This window comes from Denticeps clupeoides, unplaced genomic scaffold (genome assembly GCF_900700375.1).
Source record: "Denticeps clupeoides unplaced genomic scaffold, fDenClu1.1, whole genome shotgun sequence".
NCBI classification, from domain to species: domain Eukaryota; kingdom Metazoa; phylum Chordata; class Actinopteri; order Clupeiformes; family Denticipitidae; genus Denticeps; species Denticeps clupeoides.
The window spans coordinates 39,865-51,321 of record NW_021629825.1 but is presented as its reverse complement, the minus strand read 5'-3'; the positions used below and the strand labels follow the sequence as shown (position 1 = coordinate 51,321).

At 41.6% G+C, this 11,457-nt stretch overlaps 1 long non-coding RNA gene across 2 annotated transcripts; it reads right to left on the bottom strand.

Annotated features, from left to right (window-relative positions):
• Positions 1–7,440: 7,440 nt before the first annotated feature.
• Positions 7,441–11,141, bottom strand: LOC114775327 (uncharacterized). Of its 2 annotated transcripts, XR_003744989.1 has the most exons (7): positions 10,833–11,141; positions 10,641–10,753; positions 10,213–10,383; positions 9,480–9,535; positions 9,231–9,286; positions 8,128–8,293; positions 7,441–7,644 (listed from the first exon to the last, which is right to left on the bottom strand). It is a non-coding gene; the product is annotated as an uncharacterized LOC114775327 (long non-coding RNA). The 2 variants fall into 2 exon arrangements; XR_003744988.1 differs by lacking the exons at positions 10,213–10,383; positions 10,641–10,753; positions 10,833–11,141 and having other exon boundaries at positions 9,480–9,647.
• Between the last annotated feature and the right edge of the window lie 316 nt (positions 11,142–11,457).

Here is an 11,457-nt window from a genome sequence, read left to right as displayed (position 1 = left end):
TGTCCCAAATCAAATTACTGCCACTTTCACTTTTTAATCATTATTATTGGTGTGTTTTACACTTGGCTAACACGCTCGCGTCTGAACCGGAAGAGCACAAAGTTCCAGGTTCAAACCCCACTTACTACCATCGTGTCCCTCTGTCCCCAGGGGGACTGTCCCCGTCACTACTGAATGTAAATGTGTTGTTACGGAACAAGCAAAATAATATAGTTGTATATATTCCAAGTGAAATATAGTACACAGTCAGTAAAAACATTTGTTTTGCACGTCATTAGTGTGAACATGGACACGCCCCCTACACAAATGGGCCAATCGGATACCAGTACAACTTTGATTCTACATTTTATTATTAGATCATTTGTACCGTGATATAAAATTATTTTTTTTAATGTTTGTCTTGTGTTTTAGACGTGTCAGAAAGACTTTGGGCGGAACCAGATTTGTTTAGTTGTTTCTATCTGGTCCGGTTAGAGTGTGACACCTAATGAGCCACGCGTATTTTTCACATGTAAATGTGTGCGTTCATGACGGAAAGTAAGTGCTGAGGAGTGTTGTTCACACTCGTGTGTTCGATTCGTTTATCCTTTCATACTGTTTTATATGCAGAGAGAGAGAGTTTGTAATGTTTGGGAATTATTTAATTCTTATGCTAATTTCCGCCTGCTATTAGCGCTAAGCTAACGGGGTTCAATAATTTTCCTGTGTTTTAGCTGCCTATATTTATATTCTAGGTAAAATGTTCTAGTGCTGGTTAGCTGCTTATGTAGGATTGTATTGTCTGTTTCATGTTAGATTACTGTAAGCAGTGTTATTAATCAGTGTTGTGTATCATATCATGTTCTGTGGAGTGTTTGCTTATGTATGCTTTCTGTGTTTCTTGTAGACCACACACACACACACACACACACACAGACACACACATACTTCGTTAATAAATAAGATAATTGATAAGCTGGCCTCCAGGCTCCTGATTCTCTGACCGGAATCAGATCCTATTGTCGCTTCACCAGTGTAACACGTCGTGGGAGTGGTAGAATCTACACGACAAGACGTGTGAAACTCAAGAAAGGCAAAGGAGATTTCATTCATTTTTTCTTTATAGATTCTTTATTTACCGAAATATCCTACTGTGTCTTCCTTTTACCTTCAGAGATGGAGGGACCAGGCGAGCAGTACTGGAGGCTCGGAGTATACCAGGTGCAGTGCGAGGTGTAATAAGGGTATTATAAATCATTATAAATCTGCTTGGCAGCAGAATCCCAGAATCTCTGTATTTAATCAGCTCAAGGTAATGTTGAGACGTGAGAGAAAGTCCACAAATAACTTGTGAAGCATAAGATTGACAGAGTGCTTGGTCTGAATTGTGCTGACTGTCTGGTTCCAGTTCTGGATTTTACATGGTAAACACATGTTGGAGAGTAACGGTGCCACGTCTGGGTGCAGCAGGAGCCCCAGCTGGCAGCACTCAGCCTGACAGCAGGGCTCTAACCATGGACAGGTGCTGCTGGGTAGGCATCCGTGGTTGGAGCCCTGTTAGAAGGAACCGACACTGATGCATCGATGTGGATCCTGAACTTTGATTTCAGTTCCTGGCAACCGCCACACGCCTGTTGGTTTGTTTTTCTTGGCTTCCTTTGTCTTTATTTGCATTTGCCTTTTTCTTTTGTGCGTATTAATAAATCCCATTTGCCCAGATGTCCCGTCTCTGCGCTTCCTTCCCCTGTCAGCCCGTTTTGTGCATGTTTTTGGTGTTATGTTTTGGTGTTTAATTATCATTATATTCGTGCATTTTCTAAAGATTCTGTTTTTGAATAAAGGGTTGGAAATGAATGCTTTTATTTATTCATAATTTATAAAAAATAATCGACAGATTAATTGACTATTAAAATGATTGTTAGTAGCAGCCATGCTTCTTTATTATCGGAAGATACATCGAACATTAAGACTAACTGTGCTGTAAAACAAGTATTTGCTTTATTAGATATTTCTCCAGATGTATTTGTTTTAAAGCCAAATGGCGTATGATGTAAGCCAGGACTTTATTAGGCATCAGACCAAGTGATGATTATCACCATTTCACAGGGTGAAGAGCAGGAATCCGCTGAAGATGCAGTGATTACTCTCATCGTTGTAAAGTCGCTGGTTTCCAGTCTCCCGCCTCCAGCTGCAGAGTCACGCCGCCGACCAGGTAGGAGACGTGGTGGTCCATGTCGTACTCCCCCAGCAACATGATCCTCTGCTGGTTCCTGTACAGCGCTGTGTACATGGTGCGCGATGAGAGGATGTCCGCCACGGTGAACCTGAAGAAGTAAACGCCCTTCACTGGAGCGGTGAAGAACCCTGCAGAACCATACAGAAAAATTCACTACAGTCAGATCTACTACCATGATGCACCTGTCAGGTTAAACAGGAGACTATCAGTCCCTGTTCATCACCAGACCGAACCACAAACCCTGGTGGACGCCAGGGACTCCGCCTTCCAGTCCAAAGACAAAGAGGCTCAATTCTACAGGCCGAGCCAACCAGTCACGGGCCAGTAAGGAGCAAAACGAGCTGATGCAGAGAAGATGAACATGGCTGCCCGCTCCTCACCAACGGTGATGGTTTAAGCCTTTAAACCTGAGCCACACCGTGTGTGGTGTTTCACAAGGACAGACACTTAACTTTGACAAAGTGTGTTAAGAGGCTGGCACTGAGGTGTTTAAAGAATGTGACTCCCACTGACACCATGACTATGAGAAGATGCTGAGCACCTGTATTACTGCTGTAGGCGTTTCCAACATTGGTGATGATGTTCCTGAAGACCAAGTTCAGTTCGGAAGGTCCTGCTTGTACATACTCAGTATTAAATGTCAAAGCTGCTGAAAAGGCCACTTTGCCTCCTGTAAAGTGGAACAGAACCAAAAAAACATCACTGCTGATATTCAACTTTACAAAAAGACAAAAACATAATCATCTGATCTGTAAGTAATTCTATTGATTTACATAGAATGATGACTAGAAAGTAACTTATATCCCAAATAAAAGGCACATCATATTTAAGGATATGACCCAATACTCATCATGTACAAATAGACAGATCTTTCATCACGATTACAATATGTATTCAGTATATAGCAATAATAATGTCATTTACCTGCATTCATGTTATTCAGTTTCTCCACTTTGGTCTCCACTGATGTTAGTCTGCTCTTCAGTCCTCCAATCTCTGCATTCAGAGCAGAAAATATTAAAACCACAGTTCATCACATGATACCTGAGTTCTTCTGCTGCAGATCTTCTACTTGGTTCTTGACAGCTTTCAGCTCTGCTGCTTGTTCTGATGTAGGTGGAACACAAAAAATGAGCCAAATCTTCACCAAGAAAATATGATTAGAGATCATTTCAATCCAGCACCTGCATTCTGATGAGTCAGGTTCTCCACGTTCTGCTCATTGTCATCCATTTGGATCTTTAGAGCCGTCAGCTCTGCCACAAGTGCTGCAATAATGAAGGAATAATTCAGTACTTTATGGTAGATTATGGTATGGCTTATTTCTATAGGAGATTAAAGAGTTTTTATGACAGGATGGTTGCATATAACAGTAAATTTATATGGCTGTATATGGCAGTTTATGGCGGTATATAATAATTTATGGATGATTATGGTTGCATATAACAGTTAATTTATATGGCTGTATATAATAGTTTATGGCGGTATATGAATGTACATGACTGTGTGTATGGATGTATAACAATGTATATTGATGAGATGTCGCTGATTGTTCCCATTCTCAGAATTACTGTAAAAAATTAAATGGTCACTCTTGTAAGCAGCTTGGATGTGAACGTTGGACTGTCTGTTCTGCATTACCTGCATTTTCCATCTTCAGATTCTCCAGGTCTTTCTGTACGTCGGACAGGACAGCATCTTGCGCTTATATACAAAATAATACAGATGTCTGTTATTCTAAATTATATCTACTCATGCACTCTATTACATGTAGAGAATTGAATTAATGTACTGTTATTCTAACCTAAACTAATCATAACCAATGAATAATAATTCACTGTTTATGTTATTTATACAGTAATTACATGGAATTAATACTATGTGTGATTAAATAATACTATTTGTATAGTATATTTTACACTATAATATTTGTCAGTCAATGTCATTATGCACCTGCATTCTCCTTCTTCATGTTCTCCACTTCATCCTTCATGGTCTTTATCTCCACATCTTGAGCTAAATAATGTAAATGTAAATGAGCTAAATACCAACATTAAAGTCTGTGAATGATGTTCATACTGGTCTCAGTGTTGTTGAATTAATATTGCACATTTAGAAGATTACCAGCGTTTTCTCTCTCCAGAACTTTGAAATCCAGCCTCAGATCCAGCGCCATGTCTTCAGGGTCCTTTAGGTTGGTCTTCACGTTCTCCAACTGGACTTCCTGAGCCAGCATCGTGTCCCGCAGGTAGTGGACCATGTTCCTCAGGTACTGCAGCTCAGCGTTGATGTCCTGCACAGGAATTTCTTTTTTTGTATTTAGAGGGTTGCTCTGGTTCAGAGAAAGAGCTCTAAATGTGGAGAACAGCAGGAACAGCAAGGAGATGATGACCCTCATCTTCAACACAATCAGGTCAGCTTTCCACTCATCTAGACTCTTCTCCGTCTTGGCCCATCGGTTGTGGAATGAACTTCCCCTTTAGGTCAGAACAGCTCAGTCACTGAGCACCTTCAAACGGCAGCTCAAGACCTTACTCTTTAGAGAAGATTTAGATGAACTGGTGACCTTCTTCTTGTCTTCTGTACAGAATCTACAACAGAGTGAATAAAAAGATTGTATTCATAGTTGGGGGTCCTAGTGAACCAGAACTGACCACTTCATCCATGGTAACATGGAAGCAAGTTGTAAGTCGCTCTGGTTAAGGACGTCTGCCAAACGCCTTAAATGTAAATGTAAGCGGCCTCCTTTTTTTATAAAGCCGAACTTATTCATTATTTACATTTAAGGCATTTGGCAGACGGCCGTATCCAGAGCCACTTACAACGTGCTTTCAAGTTACCATGGATGAAGAGATCAATTCCGGTTCACTAGGACCCCCAACTATGAATACAATCTTTTTATTCACTCTGTTCTAGTTTCTATACAGAAGAAGGTTACAAGTTCATCTAAATCTTCTCTAAAGAGGAAGGTCTTGAGCTGCCGTGTGAAGGTGCTCAGTGACTGAGCTGGAAGTTCATTCCACCACCGAGGGGCCAAGACGGAGAAGGGTCTAGATGAGCGTCTTCCTTTTACCTTCAGAGATGGAGGGACCAGGCGAGCAGTACTGGAGGCTCGGAGTATACCAGGTGCAGTGCGAGGTGTAATAAGGGCTGTGAGGTAGGATGGTGCTACTCCATGTTTGGCTTTGTAGGCCAGCATCAGTATTTAGAACCTGATGCGTGCAGCTACTGGGAGCCGGTGGAGGGAACGTAGCAGAGGGGCGGTGTGGAGAACTTGGGAAGGTTGAACATCAGTCGTGCTGCTTCGTCCTGTATGAGTTGTAGAGGTCGGATGGTACATAGAGGTAGATTCATGTTTACTGCCACTTTCACTTTTTAATCATTATTATTGGTGTGTTTTACACTTGGCCAACACACTCGCGTCTGAACCAGAAGAGCACCAAGTTCCAGGTTCAAACCCCATCGTGTCCCTCTGTCCCCAGGGGGACTGTCCCCGTCACTACTGAATGTAAATGTGTTGTTACGGAACACGTAAAATAATATAGTTGTATATAATCCAAGTGAAATATAGTACATGGTGAACTATACAACATGGTTTTTAATGTTTGTCTTGTGTTTTGGACGTGTGAAGCTCAAGAAAGTCAAAGGAGATTTCATTCATCTTTTCTATATAGATTCTTTATTTGGCGTATTTGCATTTTGTAATAACGCTCATGTTACGCTCGCCTTTGCGATGTCCGCATAGCTGCGTCCTGTTCACCAGCCTCCCAGATCAACCTGGACAGCCTGGTCCTTGTACTGTTTTCTTTTCTCCACGTCTCCTTGTGAAGCTTCTCGAAGATGCTCCAGTGCTGCTCTCATGTACGCGTCTGCTCGAGTTGCCCACACAGTTCCTTTTCCATTCTGAGGAGGACCTTCAGGGTTTCCTCAATCTCCTGCCTCTTGCTTGTATTGTTTAAGTCCTGGAAACGTTGTCGCACTTGGTGGAGTCGATGTTGTGGAGGGCGATGAGCAGCTCGCCGGGGGTCAGCGGAGACATGGAGGAGCTGCCTTCACCTGCAGGAACACACACATCTCAGCGCCGAGCTGCACAGAAGATGCTGGGGACAGCAGGATGAAACGCCAGCTTACTGTGCTGGGTGCCGAGGAGCCGGTTGAAGACCTCCTTCACCACGATGGGGTTCAGTCCTGGAACCAGCCGGCTGCTCCGGATTAAAAAGACGGTGCGGGACGAGGAGACGGACCTGCGTTAGGACCGGACCCCCCGGAATAATGACCAGGCTGGATTTTAATTTCAGAACTTTATTTAAAACGCTGCTGTGTTGTACACTGTAACAAGGATAATGTGAAATCTACAGAAACTAGCTGGCAGCTTTTAGCAAGTAAGTTGCTGTAGAACATTCTACAGTATGCTTACTGTAAATTGAATCACAGTACCTACAAAATACTGTAATTGTTATTACAGCAATGATCTGAATACTGTAATCATTGTTACAGTAGTAAGCACAGACTGTATTTGCAATCACAGTAATAAAGTGCTGTATATTTCATTACAGCACATATTAGGCTACTGCAATATGCATGACTGCATTATTTGTTATAATAAGTAATTTATAAAATATTGTTATAAAATAAAAATTATAGCATACAATACAATGAAGATGCGTTTTTTGTCGCAAAACATTTCATTTATTTTTTTAAAGCAGTTTACAAAAAGTTTTACTTTGTAAAAAACACTTATTTTCCCAAACAACCCTTTCTCTTCAGGTAAACCAATTTAAACACCAAGGCCAAGAATTATTTTGTAACACTTCAATGCTTATAGAGATAATTAAAACAAAATACTTTTTTGTACTTTTTACATTTCCCTTTTCAGACATTGGTTTGTATGTGCAGTCACTGTATCCTGTAAAGTTAATTGATAATATAATAAAATTAACAATAAAACACACAAAAGCATCACCATATAGACAACTATCACATATTTCAGGTTTGTATGTGCAGTCACTGTATCCTGTAAAGTTAATTGATAATATAATAAAATTAACAATAAAACACACAAAAGAATCACCATATAGACAACTATCACATATTTCAGGTTTGTATGTGCAGTCACTGTATCCTGTAAAGTTAATTGATAATATAATAAAATTAACAATAAAACACACAAAAGCATCACCATATAGACAACTATCACATATTTCAGGTTTTGTTTTTTGTTTGTTTGTTTTTTACAAATACAAAAATTCCAAGTAAGTAAAATGTTCAGTTAAAAGAAGAATTGTAGAAAAATGCATTTGTACGAAAACATTTCAATATTCAACCAATAAACTGTTCAAGACTGACTTTACTGGTCCCAATGACATATATGATTCCTGCGCCGTTTCTTCCTATACTGAATATGTCTTCTAGGGCTGTAATCTTCTTCCCTGAAGTGGAAGGACAAAGAGGCATTAGTTACTAATGTAGAGTAGAAATGCAAAGGCAGCATTAATCCACACTATTGGCTCTATGACAATTTTTTGAGACTCCCTACTTCCCATTGGAAACGTTTGGAAATGTTTCTATTACTACATGAAGGTGCAGTAGCCTAGTAAAATACACTACACACACATGCACAGTTTTACATATAGAAACACACAAACAAGAGGGCATCTGTAAGACACTGCCCTGTACAGTGAATAAGTGTAGCCAACCCTGGTCCTTGAGGGCCACGGTCCTCCTGCTCATTTTCCAACCATCACTGCACTTACAGCTTCTGAATGCCTGGATCAGGTGTGTTCAGTCAATCAGTGGGTAGAATAGTTGTAAAACTAGCAGGATAGTGGCCCTGGAGGATCAAGGTTGTCTATCCCTGCTGTAGAGTATTTTATTTCTGCAAAGTTTAAATAAATATAAATTAACAGTCTCACCTGATATCAATTGTTCTGCCAGTCATACTCGATAAAGCCTCTGATAAACGATGCCACGTGTGGATTGAGGGATTCATTTTTTCGTTGCACCATCCTGCCAGTCCTTCTGCTCAGCTGGACCTTGGAAGAACACTTGCTTTGCTCAGGATTTATCCTGACAATAAATCTGTAAATTCATAAGATGCCATATATTACCCCAGGAGAAAAAACTTACAAAGATTTGGTCCAATATAGTGATATTTGCTGATCCATGTGAGGGTAATAAATTATTGAAGTTTGGTACATTAACCTCTCACACTTGTAATTTTGTGAATACTTTGTGCTACTTCCGATTCTCTAATATACCATAGAATGCAGAACTATTTTCTACTTTGTTTCACTACTCAGCAGCTGTCCGGACCCATATTCAACATATAGGGGAAATATATTGGCAGTGCTAAAGCAGAAAATTGTTCCACCAGAGTGTTGAGGACAAATGTTGGTTTCAGATATCCTTCACAGCAAATTTGTAGCTTTGTAGTGCATCTCAAAATGTATCTGTATTTATCCATACATTTTCCAGTGTCTCCTTAAACATCACAGAAGAGCTGGAGCCATTTCTAGCTGTCATTGGGAAAGAGGCAGGGTACACCCTGGACAAGTTGGCGATTACAAAGATGACATACAGATGCATACAAACATTCACGCTCACACCTATGGGCAATTTAATTTCAAGAATGTTAGAGCAATACACTCCAGTAAAGCTCTTGTTCTCACAACAGGAAAGGAACAGATCTGTTGATGTATTACACTAATGGATCAGCAAGTACCAATATATGGGTAAAAATATAAAATAACAAATTGGTTATTTATATTAACTGAGGATTGTCCCTGCAAAGAAATATCATTCTTTGCATTTGAAAGACATACTGATTACAGTATGTAGTTGAACTGACTGTTTGGCTGGTGTTTGCTACAGATTCATATCCTGAAAAAAAAGTATGTGACAGACTTAAACATGTAAAGCCAAAATCAATAATGTGTCAAAATGTATTCACTAGTTGGAAATGACACTCCTGTGTCCTCAGGTTAGATGATCGAAGTCCAAAAATGCAGCGTCTTACCTGTTGCAGTGTCCTGTGTCGCCTAGGTCGGTTTCCGTTGACAATACCAACGGTTGCTAGCGAAGAAGAAAACAATTGTCAAGCTAATTAGCTGTAGCTAGCTAACAGACCAAGAAGCAACACTACAGGCATAAGTGCACACAATTGCAAATAAACATCTATCATGTGATGCTTCCCCTGAACCAGACTTACGAGACCAGATAGCACATAATGTATAATTATTTTGAGCTCAGATATGCAGCGTCTTACCTGTTGCAGTGTCCTGTGTCGCCTAGGTCGGTTACCGTTGACAATACCAACGGTCGCTAGCAAAGGAGAAGACGAATGTCAAGCTAATTAGCTGTAGCTAGCTAAAAGACCGACAAGCAATACTTGAAAAAATTAACATTTAGCTAAATTAGTGCTAGTGTGCCGGAGTTAAATGGTTACACTAGATTTGATAAATGTATTTCTTCTTTTTTGTGTATTTTATTTTCTTATTTTCTAAAGACTTTTATTTGTTTACCTGTATTCTGATGGTGGTAAGGGAATTATAATGATAATCCGGGGTGTTTGTTCAATTGTAAATGTTAAGAATGTGTTAATGTTTCTGGTTATGTTAATATGTTTTCTGTATTTTTTGTTGTTTCAATTTATGATTATTAAAAAAGTTATGTGGGTTCTAAAACGTTGATCACCCCCGAAAAGTGGTTGGATGCCGGCGTGCCTTGGGTAGTGGGTTGGAGACCCGGTTTAGTCCTCTTAGACACATGGCATGAGCTGTGAGAGAGAGAGGTGCAGAGAGACGCGAGTTGTGACGCGATGTTCTGGCGTGACCTTGCTTTTATACAGAATACACTTTGCACGGAAAATGTCTTGGGTGTGAGCTCGTCAATTACGGTTCAAGAAAAGAAATAAAAAAATTACACAACGCGGAAGAAGGACCGCTACACTAGGTTAAGCTAATACACGTACTGTAGCAAAAAACAATGAGTTGATTTACCTTTCTGAAGTCAAGACGAGGAAAGCGTTGAATCTTCTTTCATGAAAATAATGCGAAGCTGGCCATCAGTACTTCATTTCTTAATATTGAGGATGTAAAATTAAAAACGCTGGGTCGTCCTCTGGCTTCATGAAATATATCCTAGAAATATGATTTCTGTGTTCCGAATAACTGAAAGATGAGAAATATGAAAATTCCCGCTCAAAATTATTGTATTATGATATACAGCAATATGGTTTTACTGTAAAACAACAGCCGCCCAGGAATTTAAACCATGATGCTTTGCAAATCTACAGCAACATGCTGTATACAGGTTCTACAGTCGCTCTTCACGCCCCAGCCGATGTAAACGTTCTCGAACTTCCTGCGGGGAGACCGGGACGCGGTGATGACGGGCGACGCCCCCGGCCGGCGGCGGCGGGTCTTACCTTCCGCGGGCGTAGGCGTGGGCTCCCGGCCACAGGTTGGAGCGGACGTAGGCCACGGCGAAGCGGGGGACGAGGGCGGAGCCGGGAGCTCCACGGTGGCAGCCGGTCGATTTCTACAACCAAACGCAGAAACGTGGCGCGTTACCGTGGTTACGGAGGAGGAGGCGGACCGGCGGCATCTCGCACGCTCACCTGCGTCTTCAGACAGCGGGGTGAAGATGGCGGGTCCTTCCTCCCGTTCCGGCTCCTCCTCCTCCTCTTCATCTTCATCAGGTTCCGCCGCCGGTTTCTCCGCCGGGTTCACCCACACGCAGCGGCCTTGGACGAACCGCAGTATCAGCGGCGGGTTCTAGAAGGTCCGAGGTGACGGTTAAATACGAAGGACGGACCTGAGTCAGGATGTGCGGGACGTGGTGCACCCAGGAGCGCCTTCCCTTCTCTGTCCTGGCGTCCATCGTCTGTCTGTTTCTTCTTCTTTTTTCCCGCGTCGTCACTCATCATCTCGTCATCTGACCTCACGCGCTAATCTCGCGAGAACTGCCACCTTCAGTACCTGTAGTAGCTACTGCAGGCGGCACTTATCGCGACATTAGCGACACAACTCAGATTATTTTTTTTAAATAACGCAGATTAAAATACGGGAGATTTACGGGAAAATACTAATACGGGAGGACGGCGGGAATGAACGGGCCAAAACGGGATACTTGACAGGTATGCCCTGGGGACACAGTCAGGGTTAAGCGTCCCGCTCAGGGACACGATGGTAGTAAGTGGGGTTTGAACCTGGAACTTTGTGCTCTTCCGGTTCAGACGCGAG